The sequence below is a fragment of the Haemaphysalis longicornis genome, unplaced genomic scaffold (assembly GCF_048455015.1).
Source record: "Haemaphysalis longicornis isolate Haplotype H1 unplaced genomic scaffold, Haemaphysalis longicornis Haplotype H1 scaffold_12, whole genome shotgun sequence".
NCBI classification, from domain to species: Eukaryota; Metazoa; Arthropoda; class Arachnida; order Ixodida; family Ixodidae; genus Haemaphysalis; species Haemaphysalis longicornis.
The window spans coordinates 30,269,609-30,293,042 of record NW_027526225.1 but is presented as its reverse complement, the minus strand read 5'-3'; positions in this window follow the sequence as shown (position 1 = coordinate 30,293,042).

Here is a 23,434-nt window from a genome sequence, read left to right as displayed (position 1 = left end):
AGAAAACTCCCGCGAACCAATAAAAGAATTCACTGGCACCGCCAGGAATCGAACCCGGAACTAAAAGAGTAACAAAGCCATAGCCTGTTGACCCACGCGCAGACGGGGAGAACAAGTGGTGCACTCACCAAGCACATCTACGGGTTTAACCCCTGCGTTCTCGCTGAACGCCACGCGATAGCGGTTAAAGGAAGCTCACACCAACCCGTGCTACATCTCTCCTAGTACACCAATGTGCTAAATCCTGTGGCTTCCAGTGTTCACGTTAAAAATCTCAGCTCCTTGTCGTCTGCCCTCACGTGAAACGACACCTCAAGGAACACATTCAAATACTCCTTGATGGCCAGGCCATCACTCCAAGCCCCAGCATCAAGATCCTGGACCTACATCTTCAGGGCAACACCAAGAGTGACGTATCCTTGCAGCACCTCAAACTGAGCATGAATAAAATCATGCACATGGTCAGGCGAGTTGCCACCAAGAAGCGAGGCCTCAAGGAATCCGATAACTTTCGATTAGTTCAAGCTTTTGTCCTCACGAGAATCACTTACGTGAACCCCTCTGTCTTCTCGGCAAGGAGGACATAAAGATGCTTTATATAATGATTAGAAAAGCGGTTGAGCAAGCCATTGGTATTCCAATGAGTGCGTCCACAGAGAGGCTGCTTAGCACAAGGCTCTACAACATGCTGGAAAAGCTGATAGGGGACCATCGTTCTATCCATAAGCTCCAATTGAGCAGAACTGCGGCGGGTCGCCGCATCCTTCACCAGATTGGCTGGGCAGCATGTCATTCCGCTTGATGTACTCCTGGACTTTTGGCGACAAGAACTAAAGATGCTCCCTTTGCTTACAAATATGAACCCCTCACACGACGAGGGTCCCCCACAAGCACTGGCTTCTTAAGCGCTCAACACCACCCTCGGTGGGGATCATGCAGTTACCTACACAGACGCCTCCCAACATCGAGGGCAGCAGTACGCCATCATCGTTGCTACCTCCTTGCTTGCGCCTCACTCAAGACCGAAGACATGACGGATGCTGAAGAGGCAGCCATCGCCTTGGCTTTCACTGAACCATGGGTTCGTAGGTAGTCACCGATTCCCAACAAGCCTACCAGAATTACCAGTTGGGTGTCCCGATGTGCACTGCGTGTGCTAAAAACCCACTCCCCGAATGGTTCCATTCAGCTCATCTGGACACCCGCTCACGCTTCCATGGAGGGCCACGAATACGCCCACCAAGCCTGCACTTTCACCCCCGGTTTAATGGAGCTGCACGAGGACAGTCACCCGCTTGTCTCAAACAGGGACATCACCCAGAATTATCGCATTACCCTGACCTTTCCATAGAACAACAAACTACCCTACGGCTCATAAAATCCGGCTCCTTCCCACACCCGACGCGTCTTCACTTAATGCACCCGAATCGCTACGACGTTGAATATAAATTTTGCTCAGAAGCAGGAATACTCTGCCATAAAATCGGGGTGTGTGAATTTAGCCCTTAGTACCCCTCTCTTTCCATCAACTACCCAACAAGAGCAATGGGAAATGCTGCTGTTCAGCCCCACTCTGCCTACCCAGCTTCAGCTGGTGGACAGAACACAGGCGGCGCGGACTGAATACGGGCTACAGTGAAGAAGGAACCACTCCCCTGTGCCGCACTCTGGCCGTTCAGAAATCTGAATAGAAGTATTTCCTCCTGCTCCTCCTCCAGCTCCGCCTGCGTCTCTGCCGTCATCTCGTCGCCTCTGTTCAAGACGGCAGAGATGGAGAAGTGAGATCGTCTAACACCGGGTTTGAGCTTTACTTTTATTAAAAAAGAGTTTCCACTCATGTGCTACACCAATACAACTCAACCAACCACCGTTCATGCATCATGCATTAATTTAACCTCACCAAGAATACCCCTTTGAAGTAATAGAGGTGTGGTTAAGTGGATTTCACTTCTCTGGTTTCACTATTTGTAGAGTGGCGTGAGTGAATTTAAGTGATGTCGCATGGGTAATCGTTGTGGGCGCCATTTACAGCTTTGCTTTCCCATCACAATCACAGGGTGGATTGGCGCAAATTTTTTTTGGCATGCTGCTCATAATTTTGTTGATTTCTGAAGCAACCATTAACGACAGCCCCACATCTATCTCAGCTAATAGTATACCCCTACAACTGCCACTCTTGTACCACCTCGTGTAGGAACGCCTAACGTTACTGGGAATGCCCATACCACCCGCCCTTCCCCATTCGCGAAGCAATGTGAGTGCGAGCTGATCAGCTCGCGGCCTGAAATTCAAGAAAATTTGGCCGCACGAGCCGAGCAGCGACAACTCACGGCTTTCTGAAAAAGAAAAATGCCACACACGTTTTTTTTATTTTATTTTGCTCAACTACGTTTTTTTTTCTCACTCACTCAAATACACTACCTAATAATCATGGATCCCGATGTGGATAACGATCCACAGGAGACCAAATTTACAAGATTTTATGAAAGATGGCGATAACCTAATTTCTAGCTTTCGATAAGGATCTCCAGAAGTCGTTCAAGACTGGAAAGTGCACACAGTTTGATACCGAGTTGTGAAAAAATCACAAATCTGGACAACTTTACCAAACGCCACAGCACTGATTATTTATACAACAGAGATGGAATCACGCGAAATTAAATTCTGACCACAGCCATTTATCAGGTGGAGTACATAAGCATTCAAGAATTCTGAAGTGGACGGCTTAAGAACACACCACACACCAGTATGTTGTGCGCCTCTAATTTCCAAAGTTCTCGCCAATTAAACTCCGTCATTACTTTTGAGGCACGGTTCCCTGTATTTTTTCCTGCTAATAAATGAAAGAAATGGACAAACCAAATTAAATCAAGAATATTTTCCATGAGGAATACCAAATACTAAAACCAGCTTCATGCCTCAAGGGCTACTAATATGTTACACATTGCCGCTTCTTTTGTTCATTGTAAACACGTCACTTGGATACTTGACCTTTGGTGCTTTTGTCACAGTTCGAGACAAGAACCTGCGAACCTAAAGCCCTTAAAGTGTTCGGGAAATAGAATACTGACTTCTGTGCTGAATATTCGATGGTGACTACACTCAAGCTGAAACAAATGCTTTGAACGAGCGCTTTCCGGAACGCAAAGTTGTCCTATGCGACTTCCACCGGGAGCAAGCTTTGCACCAATGGCTGAAAAAGACAGACTGCTATGTGCAGTTAAAGGATGCTGTACTTATTTGTCTGAGAACTGAAATTGCAAATTTATCTTTCAGAGACCTTCAATGATTGCTGGAATAGCAAGCTGAGGTCGTAGATAGAATGCGAATGGCTGGTTGTCAGACATGTAGGTAAGAGCATATATACAGGCTTGACTTCAATGTCTTGCCGCCCTGGGCCAAAGCCCCCGAGGCCTCCCGCTGAGGTGTCGCCCCGTTGAACCGCGGCTTACGCCGCCCTGGGCCGAAGCCCCCGAGGCCTCCCGCTGAGGTGTCGCCCCGTTGAACCGCGGCTTACGCCGCCCTGGGCCGAAGCCCACGAGGCCTCCCGCTGAGGTGTCGCCCCGTTGAACCGCGGCTTACGCCGCCCTGGGCCGAAGCCCCCGAGGCCTCCCGCTGAGGTGTCGCCCCGTTGAACCGCGGCTTCCGCCGCCCTGGGCCGGAGCCCACGAGGCCTCCCACTGAGGTGTCGCCCCGTTGAACCGCGGCTTACGCCGCCCTGGGCCGAAGCCCCCGAGGCCTCCCGCTGAGGTGTCGCCCCGTTGCCGTAGAATCGCGGCTGCTGCCGCACTGAGCCGGAACTCACGAGGCCTCCCGCTGAGGTGTCGCCCCGTCGATGCTTGGAGTCTGGCTCGTCGTTGGTCGGAGCCGAACCTTGCGTTGAAGGAGTCTCTCCGGAATGCCCCACCAGCTCCAGCCCATGGTCGTGGTCATCCTGTCGACTGCGCCAGTTAAATTTCGCCTCTCCATCTTCTTGGCGAACTGATGGAGGCGAAATAGTGATGTTCTTTTGATGTGCGAGCCGAGAGGACGATCTCGACTCGCTCCAATGACCGACGACCGATGCTTGGAGCGGGTGAGGGATGAGGACTGCCTTCCTTGCTGGATATTAGGTTTATTTACATTATTTACATGACTCCAACTTTACATCACGTCAGAGTGACGGTTACATTGTCACTCTGACAGCAGCAGCCTGTTCGGCCGAGATCTATGCTGAACTAGATCCCCTCTCAACCGACCCCCGACAAAACCCAACACTCCGGTTTTGATGCGAAAAACCCCGCCTCCAAGAAGGGGGCGTACAAGAAAGAGAGAAAAAAACCTTTCAAACAATTAATAGAAACCATTGATTGGCCACAGGAACCAGCCAATCACACACATGTCCCCACCTGCGGTCACGTGACCTAACACTCTCTCTTACACACTCATAGTGCGTTTCCTACGCACGCTGTTGCACCCGGCCAGGAAATACAGGCCATCTGCGGCCTAAAGTGAACCATCCATAACGTTTAGCGGGCGGCATCTGCACAAACAACAGCCAAGCCGAGGGCCCGGAGCGGTCCCCGCGCGGCTGACCTCCCTCCGCGCGACGCCTCCCACGACGTGGGGCGTCTGCACGCGCGGCGTGACAATGAGGATTGCTAATTCCCTCCCAGACTAAAGGGGCGCCGCCGGCCACCTGAACAGACCACGGGGAGAGACGCTGCCAGCCGAGGCGACCATCGTCGAGGCGAACGACCCCTCGACGAAGAGCGCCCGCCGCCGGAGTCGAAGATTTTCCAAACTTACACCGCGCGCGCTTTCAACACTAAGAGATACGATCATCTGGCCGCCCGTCAGCCTGTTATGCCGAATGACCCTGCCACCCTCGACGCGACAGAGGCACTCAGGCTAATCGCCCCCATCCTTTGACACACAAAAGGACGGGCACAACAGCTCTCCGCGGCTCCGAACTTGGCGTCCGCGCGGCTACATGAAAGGGGCACGGGAAAGTAGCCACCAGCGGAGGCGACGCCAATACATGGGCCACCGGCGGCCTTCACTAATTACATGCGGAGCCCGAACTTAACACTAAAGCCCTTAAAGTGTTCGGGAAATAGAATACTGACTTCTGTGCTGAATATTCGATGGTGACTACACTCAAGCTGAAACAAATGCTTTGAACGAGCGCTTTCCGGAACGCAAAGTTGTCCTATGCGACTTCCACATGGAGCAAGCTTTGCACCAATGGCTGAAAAAGACAGACTGCTATGTGCAGTTAAAGGATGCTGTACTTATTTGTCTGAGAACTGAAATTGCAAATTTATCTTTCAGAGACCTTCAATGATTGCTGGAATAGCAAGCTGAGGTCGTAGATAGAATGCGAATGGCTGGTTGTCAGACATGTAGGTAAGAGCATATATACAGGCTTGACTTCAATGTAGTCATTACCACAAATAATGGTACAGAGGGCCAAAACAAAGTTTTGAAGAATAAATATCAGAACACCAACCGGGGGAAACAGAAATCGTTGACTACTTTTATCTCTGCTCGTGCAAAGAAATTACCAGACAGGCCATGAGATTACAGCAGGTATGTGATGCGGTCACCATACCCTTAGGGGGCTATAGTGGCAATACCCAAGTCTGCTTGCATGACAGGCCAGTTGACGATGCAGAGAATGAACACTGCACTGCAGTACAAGGAGGGTGATGTGTATGCTGCAGGTACAGCTAGACAGTACCAAGTGTGCTTACAAGCATCTAGCTTGCACACAGTGGACATGTTGCCGCAAGAATGCACCAATGTAATGAAAATTTTCTGTAAACATTTTTGCACTGTCTTTTAGGCACGGTGACACTTCATTCCTACAGCGTCCTGTGTGTTAGCTCAATGGACCTTTTGTATCTATGACGTGCGTGCCCAACACTTATGCAGGAGAAATCAGACTACGGCCCACTGAAGCACAGCCAGAACCTCACGATGCCACAACTACAATAAGCATATCTCAAAGCTCATCTGCTTTAACCGCAGCCCCACAGAAAAAGTTTAGAGTTTTGTCTACTACTGCACAGACCCTTCGGCTCTGGATTACGCTATCAAGCGGCTTGAGGCCTGTGTCATTTTAAGTGAGCTGATTACTTTGTGCAGTAGATTGCTGCTAAGAAATTCCCTTACAACAGCTGCTCAAGCCAAAGGCCCTGGCCATTGGTAAGAAAAGCCATCAGGAAACACCTTGCTTCTGACTGTGAACAAACAGCACTGCATTTTGAACAGTGCTAAGAAGAGGCACAATACAGGCACGTCTTTCTGCTGCTCAAGATGCAACCTGACCGATTAGCGCAGCTTCCTTTACAAAGGAGCACTGGTGTACTAGAAGGCGTGCTGGGAAACTTTTGGGGGATATGCACAAATGTTAAACCCTCTTTGTCAAGCCACGTGGCGAACGAGAAAACAGAAACTGTGACAATGCACTTGAAAGATATAAGCGCTGCCATCACAGTTAGCACGAATGGTAATCCAAAACTAATGAGAGATTCTTTTCGTTTTACTTCACAACAAATGCTGTGTTCATTAGCCAACTTGCTTGTTTTGTTCAAAGCCTGCATATAAACATCCACACTGTCTGTGTATACGTACCCCTCCCCCATTTTCTGCTGAAATGTTTCAGAACTGCCTGTAGTTCCTTTCAATGTCAAGAGCCCTATGGCACTTTAAATGTCACACACTAATTTGCCAACTCACTTTTGTTAAAGTATGCCTAGGCTCACGGTATTCCTCATAACATGGTGATTCTGTCATTATATAAATGCCTCATCCCGTTCACTTTTTCATCCCTTCATAGTAACACACAATGATATTAAATACGGAGTTAAATGAACCCTTGTTTCAAATGCGTCACGCGTTTTAAAGCTAGCCTCCCGACATCGTCATGATTTCAGGCATGGTACACACGTTAGACATTGCTGAAAGTGACACTTCTAAAATGCACATAATTTGTTTCCGTTAACGTGCGGAACGAGTCAGTATTTAAGTGCTATGCATATCCACATGAATGCAGCGTTAACGGTTTTCTGTGTGCATTGCAGTCACCCTGTTAATGACCACTAGGCTAATTTCTAACAAAAGAGAAACGCTGATTGTTTTAATTCTGGAGATTAGCTGAATATGCGCATTGTACTTGTGTTACGTTAACATTTAGGTTATTGATTGCTTCAGAAATCAAGAAAATTATGAGCAGCATGCCAACAATGCTATCTAAGGGCTATGCAATTGTACTTATTACCCTTCGACGTTCCACGTATAGGTGAAGTGGATCTGACGGATTTGAATTGTGATCTGTACCCAAGAGTAAATATCAGCTGGTACGATCTCGTTGATGGTTAAATTCGCTGCTGTTCCCAGCGAACCGTACCAGCGGAGAACAGCTGAGCTCAGCTGTGAATTTAACCATAAAGCAGCTGGTACTAGCACACATTTTCTCTCGGGTATGCATTTCTGAACGATGTCATTACTGCACCAAATGAACCGAAAGTTGTAGATCGAACTAGTGCTAGGTCATAAGGGAGTTTCCTTTTAGCATATTGTTTCAACATAGTCGCATCCTCGCCGGTTGCTAACAGCGGGTATGACGACATTTACCGCACAAAGGAAACTCTAGTGTAACGATTTTGTCATTGACTTCAGTCTACTGACGATATTGTACGTAAACAAACCGCCGCGTACATTTTTTATCAAACCAACAGCGCACGTACGTAGTCCTTCACGGGACAAAGGGTAGTAATCATAATTGCACACTGCTGGAGCAAGCTTCGCATCACTTCGCAAGGGAGTTTAAAAAATTGAAGCGGTGCCTTAGCGCATCACCCAGTTTGAAAGCACCAATTTGATGAGCTGAAATGGGTCAGACGTAGAAACACACGTCATAGCTGCGGCACAACACCGCAGAACTTCCACAGAAAAAAAAAAAAAAAGGAAAACGTTTAAAGCAGTTGCCATGGCGCATCACCTGTGCACTCCAAGCACGCACCAACTGATCAAATAACGAAACGGACACGCACACAAACGCATCATCGAACACAAGTGCTGCCCACCGGGCCCTAACGCACCACCCACTTCACGCACGTATGTTGACATCGACGGAAATCCCCAACTGATCAGCTGAAACAAGGCGGACCCACAAACACATTTTGGAACTTGGTGGTGCCCGCAGTGCATCGAGCCATCATCTCGAGATTCCTCCACGATTCCGCGCCGCCGCTTCTCGTAAAACAAACGCCGAGCATGCCACCGAACTCCCAGCCACAACATCGGCTCGTAAAAATAAAAATAATAAAAAAACATAAAGCAAAATTTTGTGGCGTTCACCCGGTCTGTTTTCTTTTTTATTTTTGTTATGACGTCACGGGCTTTTGTGGCTCCGCCTAGTAAAAGCGGATTTTATTTTTTATTTATGACGTCACGAGTCTTCGTGGCTCCGCCCATTGAATGCGCCGCTGGATCAAGTGCTTCCCCGCTCAGTTACTGAGCGAAAGAACCGAAGACCCGGGTCAAATGAGCCGTCGCTCTGCGCCATCTGTTATCGGCGCGGGAAAGCAACTGTACTGCCGGGCCGGCTGGGGCTAATTTTTCAAACTCCTCCAGCGCGCCTCCTGTCGTGGGAGCAGACAATTCGAGCCAGGAGAACCGGATGCAGTTTTGACCCGTTCATCGGCTCTTCCGGCTCTTTCCGCTCAGTTACTGAACCGAAGAACGGCTCCCGCTCTTTTCGAGAGCCGCTACTCGCGAAGCGGATCTTCTGAGGCGCCATTTGGGAACCGCGATGGCGGCGGCGGTGAATGACAGATCGGGAGGCCGCAATGGCAGCAGCGAACGAACTGCGTCTGTATTTTCAAAGTAACAGGAAAATAAACTCCTGTGACCATATAATTCACTAGAATCACTACAGTTACATTTGTGCGTGTAGCTGTTGTCCGAATCAGGAACGAGCCGCATCTTCTTAAAGGGCCACTGACACAAAAATTTTGCATCTTGTTTTTTTTTGTTGCTATATGTAGCTAGTGACCTACTTATAACCTGTAGAAACCTCATTTGCTTCAGCGTGCGACGGTTGTTTAATTGGAGGCATTTTCAATGCGGCCAGTCGCAGTTTCGGTTTCAGCGAGTGCCGCGAAACGATGGATTTTGTGGATTTTGTGTGAACAGAGCTGACCACGTGACCGTCGGAGGGATATCACAGAGCAGAGCCGCATCGACGGCAGTTTCTGCGAATGCCCCCACGTACTGATCTCGTGCGGCGCTTAATTAAAAAGCGACCGTGGATGTGACGCAGGCGCTGCGAGTGCAAATGCTACCGCGGCTAAAGAACGACGTGCGACGCTCGATACGGTGGGTGGCAAGACGCGCGCTGGGAGCAGCCGGCCGGTCTGCCTACAGGTCCGCCTACAGATGTGTTCGGCTTAGCACTGCGGCGGATATTCGAGTGCCGCTCTCGTAAGCGGTGCAGACGACAATTTTTAATGCAACCCGCCATCGCATCATTAACTCCTTTCTCATGTAAGCCACCATGGTCGGGACTTGAGGACAATTTCGTGCAGCGGTAACAAGCTATCACTCGAGCTACCTGCGCCGGCCTGGGCCACTTCGCGGCCGTGGCCGCCGCCTGCGCAGCGACCGTGCGGCTACCTCAGTGGGCTTTTCGTGCCTCCGGCGCGTTTTCCCATCCAGTGGTAATAAACAGTAATAGAAACAGAGTGCCTGGAATCGCTGTAGAACTTTGGTCGCGGCCAGCTGCAGCCGATGAGCTGACGAAATCACGGCGCCTCCGCCACCGCCGCCAACGATCGGGTCGTTCGTTCTCGAGAGCAGAAGCTCCGCCCTCCGGCCCTCCGATTGGAGCGGCGAGCCGGCGAAAAGCGCCGGCAGTCCGGAAGCGGCAAACACAAACTCGTGACGTGTTTGGACGTTGTTTACTGTGGGTCTATTCGTTTCACCTGCACCGCGTGAACCAGTTCAGGCGGTGCCGCACTTCGCCGTTCGTTTCAGCGGTGCAGCTCGCGGCACCTGAACCGCGCCGTTCGATTCACCGGTGGTGCCGACGGGTGCAGGACGGGTTCACGGCTTTGCCTGCACTCCCTGCCGAGGAGGTGCAGAAGCAGACGAAAAAAGTGCAGGGCTGGTTCCGCCGATGGCGGAACCCACTTTGCACCGCTGTGAACTGGTTCAAGAGGTGCAGGCTGAATCGAATAGACCCACAATATCCTCGGGATGTCGATTGCGCGTGGTCCTCTGCTGTCTGCTCGGTTGCGTTTCGCACACTTTAAAATTGATTTTAAATATGCTCTAGGCTGTATTCGCCGCTGATATTTTGCAGGTGATGTATATGTGTTCCCACCAATCTATCTCCGAAGTTATCTCGCCTTCAAAATTTTGTGTCAGTGCCCCTTTAACCGCTCAGTTCCGCGGCGATTATCGGCTCCCGGCGGTTCTTTGGCAGAGCGGCTCTCCGAAGTTCAGCGGCTGCTCGCTCGATTAGAGAATCGTGCTGAGCATGGCTCTGAAGGAGTCGTGTCGGCACGTTCCGGTAGAGTTATTAGAGGCGTATCGGCCGACCCAGCTGGGTCTTGTGTGCAACTTTCGCGTCATCTATTATCGCTGCCAGAAAGCGGACCCGTCGACCTCGCTTCGAATAAACTGAACAAAGTGTTGTTCACCACCACAATATTAAAATTAGTTTCTTGTATTATGTCCAGAATCATTTTTTCTGGCGTCACAGCTCACTAGTAGAGATCATATTTGTGAGGTTATAAAGTTGACAAAAAGTTGCATTTTCTTCTATATATATCGACCGAGAGTGATTCTGAAATACCACTGACACATAAAAACCTTTGTAATAATGGGGAGGCCAATTCTTTTCAGCACAAATACAGCGGATGTTGTTACAAAATAAATGACTAAATAACAATTGAGTAATAATTTAAATTATGGATGCTTAACACAGGTTACAAACCTAAATGAACCGCTGAACCGTTCAAATGAACTGGTTCACTTTAGTGAACTGAGCCGTTCTGAGCCGCTCACTGAAGTGAGCCGTTTTGCCCATCTCTACTCCGTTCTGCGGTCGCCCTGTGCCGCCGCTCGCAGTTCTCACCGGCACAACCCAATCACCTGCGACCGCAGCGCCGCCCCGCCAACTTTCCACAAACTGCGCTTCGCGGCGAAGCAGGCGCGGAGCCAGCGGCTCGTCCCACTCAACTCTTCTAGTGCACTCTACTTTGATGTAAATCGGATTTGTGCGCTTACATAATCTAGCAGACCACTCATACCTGACAGCACGCAAGTTTCGCTTGCCAATATCACATATCAGAAATTGATCACTACCCTAAACAAGCCAATGCGGCATAAATTTCACCAACATTCTACGAAATATGTACTATGGATAATGTAAAATTATACTAGGGAGACAGCACACGACGCTTGCAGATCATGTTACATTTATCCTCCACGAGAAGCGCGCGGGTGGGCTTATAGAGTAATCCACGTCCGCGGCTAACGTCTTCGAAACATCGTGATATGACACATCAAAATCAGGGCCTCATCAGATACCACACTCTTCCAACGAGCACGTGTGTGCGAGATTTTGGCGCACGTTAAGGAACTCCAGGTGGTCAAAATTAATCCGGAGCCCTCCACTACGGCGCGCCTCATTGCCTCCGTTGCGTCGGCGCGTTAAACCCTACAATAAATCAATCAACTCTTCCAACGACTCCTCGCATCGCTTGTGAACTGCCTACCGTGTATTCTTCAAAAAATCCGTCCGGCAGGTGATCAGCCGTTCGTTGAAGGCGAAAGACAAATGGAAACTGAACACGCAGCCTGTGTGTGTGTGATTACTATAACGTTCATTCGTTTATTTCGCTCCGCATTTGTAAACAACGATAGTTCAGCGTCCCCCTCGCTTTCCTCCCCCCCCCACCCCCTGCATGTCTTGCGAAATATCAGTGCGTTTCGCATGTAGTTCTGGTGAATACTTCCTTGATTAAAGGAGCCATGAAGACAAAATGCAAGTTAATGTCATTCAAACGATTTCGTGTTTTATAGTGCCCCCAGGGCTTGTCCGAGTGCAAACGATGGTTTATTCACTGAGAAATTAACCAATTTAGGTAAAAATTTTGATTTTCCCGCTCAGTCATGCGTTTTCGTGGTCCCAAATGACATCACAGGAACCGACCGCTCTGCAGCCTAGGGTCCTTTGATTTACGCATCCGCCGTACAGGGTAGAGACACGTATGCGCTGGCGCCGCCATTTTGGTCCACTCGCTCGCTCCGAAACAAGTCATTGTATCCAAACCGCGCTAAAATTATCGCCGCAACGGGGTTAACTGGCGAATTTCGAATCATCTTACCTGTTTTGCGTTGCTGGATCTCGTGGGAAATGAGAACAACGCGTTGTTCACGTTGACCCAACTGCAGCGGCACGGGACCGTTCAAAGGGTGTCTCCACCCTGTACGTTGGCGCTGGCACTGAGGTACTCGCGCGTTTGTTTACGTTACTGAACCTAGATGGCGCCACCATACTGTGGCGTGTCGTTTTCTGCCTTTTTTTTCGTTCTGGGAGAAAATGGTTTCGTGAAACATAGTACTCACTCGACAAATATGTTCACGTAAGACACCGTCGCGTCAATCAATCGGCCAGTGTCGTCTGAGACAACCCCAAAGCCCCACAGTTCTGTGCAGCTAAAAAAGTATAGTGCGGGCAGTACCAACAACAGCAGTACGAAGCGGTAATTTTATGTTTGCATGTGCTTTCATAACTTACACTTACCACCATTCTTACGGCTTTAAAAAGAATGTGCCCTAAATCTAAGCGCAAATAGTTCGTTCGGCAAGCTTGTAAGCTCTGCCTAATTTGCGTTTACTTTCGCCAGCCTCCGCCAATCGCAGAACTGGCTCGAATGACATCATAGGTTCTGTTGCGGGAAATGAGCTAGTGGGTCGCATGGCCATTCCCTTCTTTCTTATTATGTAGCTTATTTCAGCAAAGTTTACGTTAAAAGTGGTGTCAGTATGATTCTAACGAGGCAACCTTTTGAATGAACCAAAATTGTGTTTTCTCTTCATGGCTCCTTTAAACAAACGTATTTAGCATTTGCAAACCTCACTGTTTTTTTTCTTCATTCCCGTACCCCTATTATATTTATTCCTGACTTGCAAATCATTCATTTTTCCGTGGTTTAATTAACTTATACCTTGGTTCTTGCTATAAGGTGTGAGTGGGCACATAGTTAACAACGCACAGCCTTTCAGTGTACTTAACATTTTCGCGTGGCTTATATTCCCATAAAAGGCTCAAGTTATTGTAAGCTATTGGGTTACCACATCCACGAAACATATTTTTCTACGACGTACATATTGGAAGCAAAGCCGCATTTGTTGTCTGCGCTGCAAAACGAACCAATCTCTTACGGTGCCAATGTCAGGTCTAAACGAGGCGACAATAAATAAAATTCACTTGTGCTGACGTCTTCGAAGGTGACAATGGTGATATGCTGCTGCCGTCACCGACGCCCGCAAGAGCGGCCAAGAAGCGTGCAGAACCGCCTCCCCGGGTAGCTCTTTTGGCGTTCGAGCTCTCTACCAGGAGGCAGCTATTTTTTTTTAGTGTCATACACGTGCAATTTGCTTGCAGACATCACCGTAACTAGTTGTTTGGGGTGCGGAAAGGCAAAGAGAAGCGAAAGAGAACCAAAATGCTGCGTGACCACCTATCAGTCCGCACGCCTCGCGCGCATAATTTTTAAAACTGTCCGGACGCCCCACCCGGATAACTTTCAAAACCATCCGCACGCCTCGCGCGGATATATATTATAACTTTTAAAATTGTCCGCACGCCTCGAGCCCGAATGCAGCCATGCAGCGCCGCGTGCCAAGTTTCTTTTTCTGTGTGTTATTATGGACGCCCCAGTTTCTTCCGTTCTCAACTTGGATGCTATCCGCGTGTTACGTTGTTGTGGCCGGTTACTTAACCCAACTGCAGCGTCGGTCTGCTAACGCTCGGCTTCACGCTGCGTGCTTTCCTGAGCTAGCTCAGGGGTGAAGCCGGCGTGCCAAGCCCTCGTCGGACGGCGAGAAACGGCGACCACGACGACACCGATCCATCTCCTGAAGAATCGAGGACGAAGTTTGCCATCGTTCGTTCTGCACTTCCCCTCCTACAAGTCGCGTTGCCATCAGCAATAACATGCAACAATGTGCCAGAGATCACCACACGAACAAATGCCGTGCTGTGATATGGCTAATACAGTGAGGTGAAGACGATTGTGTGCATCGGGGCGTAGAGCTCGACGTACTGCCACATTCGGCTTGTGATTGCGGTGACGTCGTAGTACATGGTAAATGCGCGAATGAGGGGTGGCCTAGTGCAGGGTGTGTTCGCTGTGCTATCGCCCTTCATGTCGGCGCATTCGGCGGCTAAGTGCGATGCTTGCACGGGCAGCGACATGAATCAGGGGGAAGCTTAAAGGGGCCATGCAGAAACGCAGGTTTGGCTCATTCGAAAGGTTGCCTCGTTAGATACATTTAAAGGTGTGCCACCAAATTTTCACTCTGTAAAAAGCCTCCTGTAAGCTTCCTCTGCATGCAACGACCCTCATCACGAAGTGCTGGGTACAGCAAGCGCTTAAAGGGGCACTGACACAAAATTTTGAAGGCGAGATAACGTCGGAGATAGATTGGTGGGAACACATATACATCATCTGCAAAATATCAGCGGCGAATACAGCCTAGAACATATTTAAAATCAATTTTGAAGTGTGCGAAACGCAACCGAGCAGCCAGCAGAGGACCACGCGCAATTGTAAATAAACAACATCCAAACACGTCACGAGTTTGTGTTTGCCGCTTCCGTACTACCGGCGTTTTACGCGGGCTCGCCCGGCTCGCCGCTCCAATCGGAGGGCCGGAGGGCGGAGCTTCTGCTCTCGAGAACGAACGACCCGATCGTTGGCGGCGGAGGCGCCGTGATTTCGTCAGCTAATCGGGCAGCTGGCCGCGACCAAAGTTCTACAGCGATTCCAGGCACTCTGTTTCTATTACTGTTTATTACCATTGGATGCAAAAACACGCCGGAGGCACGAAAAGCCCACTGAGCTACCCGCACGGTCGCTGTGCAGGCGGCGACCACGGCCGCGAAGTGGCCCAGGCCGGCGCAGGTAGCTCGAGTGATAGCTTGTTACCGCTGCACGAAATTGTCCCCAAGTCCCGACCATAGTGGCTTAAATGAGAAAGGAGTTAATGATGCGACGGCGGGTTGCATTAAAAATTGTCATCTGCACCGCTTACGAGAGCGGCACTCGAATATCCGCCGCAGTGCTGAGCCGAACACATCTGTAGGCGGACCTGAAGGCAGACCGGCCGGCTGCTCCCAGCGCGCGTCTTCCACCCACCGCCTCGAGCGTCGCGCGTCGTTCTTTAGCCGCGGTAGCATTTGCACTCGCAGCGCCTGCGTCACATCCACGGTCGCTTTTTAATTAAGCGCCTCACGAGATCAGTACGTGGGGGCATTCGCAGAAACTGCCGTCGATGCGGATTCGACAGTGCTACGGCGGCTCTGCTCTGTGATATCCCTCCGATGGTCACGTGGTCAGCTTTGTTCACACAAAATCCACAAAATCCATCGTTTCGCGGCACTCGCTGAAACCGAAACTGCGACTGGCCGCATTTAAAATCCCTCTAATTAAACAACCGTCGCACGCTGAAGCAAATGAGGTTTCTACAGGTTATAAGTAGGTCACTAGCTACTTATCGCAACGAAAAAAACAAGATGCTAAATTTTTGTGTCAGTGCCCCTTTAATATATATTTTAACGCGCTTCTAAAAATTACCTAAATGCTCTTCTGGAAATCGGGACCCATCGCTAGCGCCACTAGCCATGACGTCAGTGAACTGCCAGCATAACAAAGTTTGTGACGTCATACAACGTTAGCGACTCGAGCGACGTCAACGTGAACTCCAGTTACCACAGTTTGTTTGGTCGCTTGGTCGTATCAGACACACTATGCCGACACGACGGCGACGACGACGCGACGCCGACGCGTCGCTAAACCATCGGCCAACTGCCGAATTTCCAGACCGCGTTGTCACACTACGCCGACGGCGACACAAACACGTCGGCCGATGGAAAGTCGCCGTAGTGTGACTGACTCGCCGACCGAAGACGCCAAAAAAACCGTTCGCCTGACTGGTCGCCCGATGCGTCGTCGGGAATCGTCCGAGAAGCGAGAACTGCGCCCCGACAACATTCGTGCTGCAATAAACGCGGCTCTATTTTGTTAGTTTCTGGAGTGTAATAAACTCAGTAAGTTCCATGAAGCCCATACAACTGAACACTAGCGCTAATGCGATCCGTATTTTGGCGTTCGACGCTTCGGCCGTGCTCTTCGGCGACGCTGCTACCCCGGAATGCGTGTGCGATCGGCTCGCCTGTAGAAAATATAAGGTCAGTATCGTGCAGAAGAAGAGTTACGTAGGGTAATTCGAGTAATAAGAGATCAGTATCGGCAAAGGTTTTTAACGTAAAACGTAAAACCAAAGTACGGCAAGCACTATTCCTTCAGTGCAAAATCGCAGTCGCAGCCGGGCACACTTATTTTTGCGAGCGCTTTCGCAAAAGAGCAGAGTTGATGGCGATAAGCTGTTGCGGGGGCTTCGCGGAACCTGGCTGCGCAAGCGCTATTTAAAAAATTTGAGTTTAAAAGTCAGGAATTCGGTAAACTAGCTAGTAAACACCGACGTACGACTCCAAGGATGGGCCTACATCTAGTACACCGGCTATATCGCGTTGTGAAACCGTTCGTTCGGTGGCTCAGTGGTCTCGCGCGTTGCGCCTGCCCCGTTAACGTTGCTGGTTCGATTCGCGGCCGGGGTAACTTTTTTTGAGCGTTTTTTTTAGCATTTTTATGGTTTGCATATCCATGGTTTTCATTTGTCTGCATCCGAGGATGCAGACAAAGAATCTGTGTCGGAGCTGTCGCGGCTTGACATGACGAGTCGGCGTGTTTACTTCCGTTGTGAAGCACGTATGTGGGGGAGCAGACGCCGCAGTAAAGTCGCAACGTACCGCAGCGCCGCATGGTAGACACACGTGGCAGAGCGCCCTCGCAACACTGTGACGTCACTGCTTGAATCAGCGCCCAGAAACCGAAACCGAATCCTGTTCACATGAATCGTGCGATAATAATTTTTTTACTCAGAATATGTGCATGTGAGAGCATGTATCATGCTTTCTAACGAAATATAAAACGTTTGCAACAAAGAATGCCCAAACAACAAGTTTGGTGGCACAACACCTTTAACGTAATCTTCACTCAAATAAGCTGTATAATTATGAAAAAAAAAGGAACGGCCGTGCTACCCACAAGCTCATTTCACGCAGCAGAACCCATGATATCATACACGCCAGCACTGGGATTGGCTTATGGCAGAGCTTATAAGTTTGGGGAACAAATCATTTGCGCTTCAATTTGGGGCACATTCCTTTTATAGCATTAAGAATGGTGGGACAAACGGTGGGAGTTACGAAAGCACATGTAAACGTATAAGTATACCGATGCGTACTGCTGTTGGTACTGCGCGCACTGTGCTTGTTTTAGCTGCACTGCACTGCGGCTCTTCGGGGTTGTCTGAGACAACATTGGCCGATTGGTGTAAGCAACGGCGTATTACGGGCCATATTTGTCGAGCGGGCACCATGTGGCACGGAACGGTTATTTTCTCCCTTAACAAAAACAAGCCAGGTACAAATATGGTCAAAAACAAAGCAAAGGCAGAAAACGGCCCGCTACGGTATGCTGGCACTATCTAGGTTGACTAACGGTAAACAAGTCTCCGCTTCTCACCAAGTTTAGCTTGAAGACCCACTCTTATGTTGTCGTTGCAGACGCCGTTAAAACTCGCAGTTTGGTGTGAGAATCAAAATTTTAACTTAAATTGATTAATGTTGGAGTGAACGTCGCTTGCTTCCGTACAAGCACTGGGGGCACTATAAAACATGAAATCTTTCGAATAAAATAAACTTGTATTATGTCTGCATGGAAGTGCACCTCCTCAGTGCCTTTGATGCTCGGCCCGGGCAACCAAGTGAATGAACTTTTAGTACGCTGCAAGCGCACAGCAAAGGAACCATAGCAGGTATGGACAATCTTTGTTGCGCATTCGGAAAGAACATGCGTCCGTAAATGCGTGAAGAGACGCTGCACTTTCTTAAGCATTTTGTTAGTTCTACATACGTAGCCGCAGATCTTCTTTTTGGGTTTGTTTGTGTGTTTTTTCTTCCTGTAGAGTGAGAGTGATCTACCATGCATTTGTAGCTGCATTGTTGTTTGCATTATTACTTCAGTTGTATTTTCCAGTGTTTATCCTTCGTGGGGTTAGCTGCCTCTAACTGTCGAGAGGAAAGGGTTCTTACCTTTGTTGGGTATAAAACAAATCGCTATTGTGTGTCAAGTTGTTTAAGGCTGTCGCCTGTTTGGAGGCTAGAGGGGAGTTTGTTGACGCTTTGTTTCTTGGTAATATGTGTTCTTTGGGACATTTTGAAGTTTACATTTTGTGTGGCTTAGTTTTCGTATAGTGTTTGAGTTTGCGGAAGGCACACCGCCTTTCGTGAGGATAATGAGGAGTGTTATTGTATCTGCTCTTCTGTGTTGCAAGTGTCTTTTGGGACTATTCAGAAGTTCGTTTTGTTTATGCGTAGTGTTTAAGCTACGTAGTGTTTAAGCGTAGTGTTTATGTACGCCTTGGAGTGTTGCATGTTGTGTATTATGCAGCGAGTGCTTTCAGTGACTGATCTGGTTGTTCTATATTGGGGTTTTCAAAACCCACAGCCAGAGTTTATGTTGTACGTACAGCTAGTGTACGGACAACATTTTTCGTTAGGAGGTGTTAAGTTCAGGCCCCTCACTTAGTAATTAAAACTGCCCGGCAAATAGATATCTTTCGCTGGGGTTAGCTTGTTTACCTGTATTGTGTTTGTTTCCCGCCGGCCGAGCTGACTTTGGCGCGAGGGGCGTAAGGAGAAACCGCGGAGGCTTCTTCGTTATTCGCCGCGCTTTTGTGTCCGCCCGACGAACGGGCCCGGAGGCGACGTATACAAACGCGTCCGTCACTCCATAATAGCTGAAACGGATGTAAGCTTTCGAAGGGGAACAGAGGATCATGTTAGCGATCACGATCCTTGAAAGATGCAAATAAGTAATGTAAATAAAGTGCACATATTGTACATTATGAGTTTGCGTGGAGTAGACCGTCGTCGGCTATGTGCTGTCGGCCAACGAGCCAGCCATTTGTCGCTTCATCGGATCAGCGATAATGGAGCATCGGCCGACCGATCGTCTTCGAAGGTTAACTCGTACGATGCATGTGCACTGCAGTGACGCAAGGAAGTAACGTACACTATTCCTCAAGGTGGTCCTCCATAGGTTATACTAAAACTCTCTATTGTCTCTTTGGGCCTCCGGAAACGTTGGCGTCGAACCAAAACACACATACGTGCCTTCCAAAAACGTAATCTCTCTGAAAGTTTGACCAGCAGCTGCGTGATACATACACTACTTCTCTTTCTGATGAGGTAGGTTCTGAAAACTTCGCAGATCATGCGCCCACTTTGCTATAACGAGGCCCATTGCTCTCCTAGCCTCCGGTTGACACACCGTCCCGACCGAATGTTATAGGAGGAGTCACGTGACAAAGGTATTTCGTAAACACCTCTGTTACCCATAAAACAAAAGGTTTTCTCAAGAGTAGAAAAACTGCGTATCAACGACAAGACTACTGCAAATATGACAGGAAGGCTGCAGTCCTGTCTGTCCTGTGCCCTTTGCAGCGCTCTTGTCGTTGATGCGCAGTTTTTTTCTGGACTTGAAATGCAGAACCAGCTAGCCCAACAGCATGCTGTAGAAAACAAAAGGTTTTTCATGAGCGACGTCACATCTCCTTGCCCATCTGAGCCTGCTGCTCATATTGTTTCTGCGCAGCCGGACAAATGCAGAAAGTTTTAACAGGCGCTTACAAGGCCACACAGAAATCCAAGAACACTGCCACTTCTATTACACCACGCGGTATCTTCGGCACAACAGAAAATTGTAGCCAAGCTGCCATTGTAGCCAATCTGCTGTTATCAACCAGCTGATAAGTGCTAGAAAACGTTTCGACATCATTTCAAAGCACGGACCCTAGAGAGAAAAAAAAGGTGCTCAAAATAGTTTGCTTGGTTTCAATACTCCAGCAGAAATTGATTGATTGATTGTGGGGTTTAACGCGCCGACGCAACGCAGGCGATGAGGCGCGCCGTAGTGGAGGGCTCCGGATTAATTTTGACCACCTGGGGATCTTTATCGTGCGCCGAAATCTCGTACACACGGGCGTTTTTGCTTTTCGCCTCCATCAGAAAAGCGGCCGCCGCGGCCGGGAATCGAACCCGCGACCTCGTGCTCAGCAGCGCAACGCCTTAGCCACTTCTCCAGCAGAAATTCCCGGTCCTAACCTTATCAAGCCAGCGAACATATATCCCACCAAAGAATAATCGCACGCATTCTGGACTGTGCCTTCAGTCATTCACAACTGTATAAAAAAAGTTCGGCCTTCTTGTGTTCGCACGATGCTCTAACAGGTCCATGCTTCGACATAATGACGCCAAATTTCCACCAACAAGTCAGCGTATTAGGAATTTTGAGCTAGTGTGATCCCTATGACTTCAAGAAACTCATAAAATCTGGTAACATCACTGGAGAAAGCAATGTTCAGAAATAAGAAAAACAAAAGACTGAACAAAAATTAAAGCCGTTCCACTCAATGTGAAAGCTGTCGGTTACGCCGCGACGACAGCTGCTCTACTTCGGTCGAGCGAGCGAGCTACGACGACGAGGCGAGCACTTAAAGTACTCTGCACTTTAGGCGCTTGCACCGAATTGCGAGTTTAGGCGAGTGCACCGGAGATGTCGCATGGGCTTGAGGCATTGTGCTTTCATATCAATGTGATATTCTTTACGCCCGTTCAAATCAGCAGCATAAGGCCGTCTGTGCAGAAACGTCACAAGATTGACAACGAAGATGTGGTATCACTCATCGATCGATTCGATGGTGCTTTATTCATGACAAAGAAACAACAAAACAATGAGTATATACAGGAGGAGGTCCCGAAATCAACGACAGCAGGAGGGCCTCCTATAATACAAGCATCAACACGTAAATGTTTTAACATACAGTGTTTACAGTATTATGTTGAAACACACAAAACAGATATTACAAAACTGACATTGCACAATTATAGTAAAAAGGCAAACAAAACATGTGATAAAAGCAAACAAAATGAACTCAAATAGACTGAAGATGCACACGTAAGCTATTCTTGAAGGAATAAATATTTGAAGCACTTTCTGTGCAGTGAGGCAAACAGTTCCATTAGTAAGCAGCAGAAAAATTCACAGCTTCTTCACCATGTTTAACATGTTTTCCCGACACCATGAAGCTAAATTATTACTATCAGCATTAAACTTCACAATTACCGATTTTAAATTCATATCAGTTGTAAAGATAGTGGTATCGTCAGCATAAAGTACGCCAGTTAAAATTTAAGGCATTGCGGGAGATCATTGATGAATATTAAAAATAAAAGAGGACCAAGAAGAGATCCCTGTGGTACGCCTATAATCGTTAATTTGAATTCTGAGTAAGTACCAGACATGCATACAGTTTGTTTCCTATCGAATAAATAACTTTTTATTAAGGTATTTATCCTGACAAACGTTTCCTTTCATGGGTAACAAAAATGGCTTAATAAATATCTTCAAGTGATGCCGCCTACACCAGTCACAGTTCCCGGTGTGTACAACACGACGCTGCGAGAGCATAGAGCCGTGCTAAAGCAAAGTGGCCATGATCGCATGGGAGCGCACTTCAGAGACTGCAAACTATTATATCTTCTTTAAATAATCTTTAGACAGTTTATAATGTAACCGCTCACAGTGCTGGACAAAATATAACGCCGTTTTCTGCACTGCCAGTTGTCCTCCCATAGAATTTAGTGCATAAGCATTGGGGGGTTATGTAAAGGAAAACCTCTTACCGCTTAATATCGGGTTTCCTGAAACCCAATACCTGGCGCAGTATGTGTTTTAGCTGGACCAGACTACGACCAGTGCAGCAGGGGCAGCGTTTCAGGAGCTCAATAAATAAATCAATAAATGAAGATAGTAATCGACCATTTTATTCAACGAATGCGCTCGCAAACACAAGAACGCAGAAACAAATAGTCTTCGCGCGTCAACGTAGCTTGGAATAAGCGTGCATAGAAGAGTGCACTTCAGAGTAAAGCAAATAAATTGGTACACGCCTGTTGCGCCTAACCTTGAACAAACTACCCTCATAAAAATTTTTACTGCGATTTAATAGACTTGCTATAGAGAATCCTCAATAGAATCCTATGAACATCTTATTAACATTCTGTAGAATATTTCTATTGAGTTTCCATTACAAATTGGCCACCGAGTTTAAATTGACATTTTATAGAGGCAAGTCGATACATCTTATCGATTTTGAATAGTTTCTTGTGAGTTTCCTGTAGAGTTTTTATTAAATTTACCCCATAAGCTTTCTACACAATTCTTATTGAGTACAGTCATAATATCATGTTGCATGTGAACTAGGTGTGAATAGAGTTTCTGATGAGTTTTTATTAAATTTACCCCATAAGCTCTCTACACAATTCTTATTGAGTACAGTCATAACATCATGTTGCATCTGAACTGGGTCCTAATAGAGTTTCTGACGAGTTTTTATTAAATTTACCCCATAAGCTTTCTACACAATTCCTATTGAGTACGGTCATAATATCATGTTGCATGTGAACTAGGTCTGAATAAAGTTTCTGACGAGTTTTTATTAAATTTACCCCATAAGTTCTCTACACATTTCTTATTGAGTCCAGTCATAACATCATGTTGCATGTGAACTAGGTCTTAGTAGAGTTTCTGACGAGTTTTTATTAAATTTTCTAAATAAGCATTCTACACAATGCTTATTGAGTGTAGTCAATGCATCCTGTTGTGTGGGAAGTGGGTAATAATAGAGTTTCTTATGAGTTTTTATAAAATTTTCTAAGTAAGCTTTCTATACAGTCCTTATTTATTGCATTTTATAAACAAGCTTTTTAGAGAAGCTTTATTGTGCCCAATCATAACAACCTGTCACATATGTGCTGAGCTTGAGTTTGATAAAATTTCTGTTGAGGTTTTATTAACTCAATCTCAATAGGATCTCTACACTTTTTATGTCAGTAAACACTACACAATTCTTGTTGAGTCCAGTCATAACACTTTTTTGCACATAAGCAGACTTTTTGCTTAAGGTGGACTGTTCAGCAAGCATGAACGAGTCAGTGGAGAACTCTCAACACTTCCTCCAT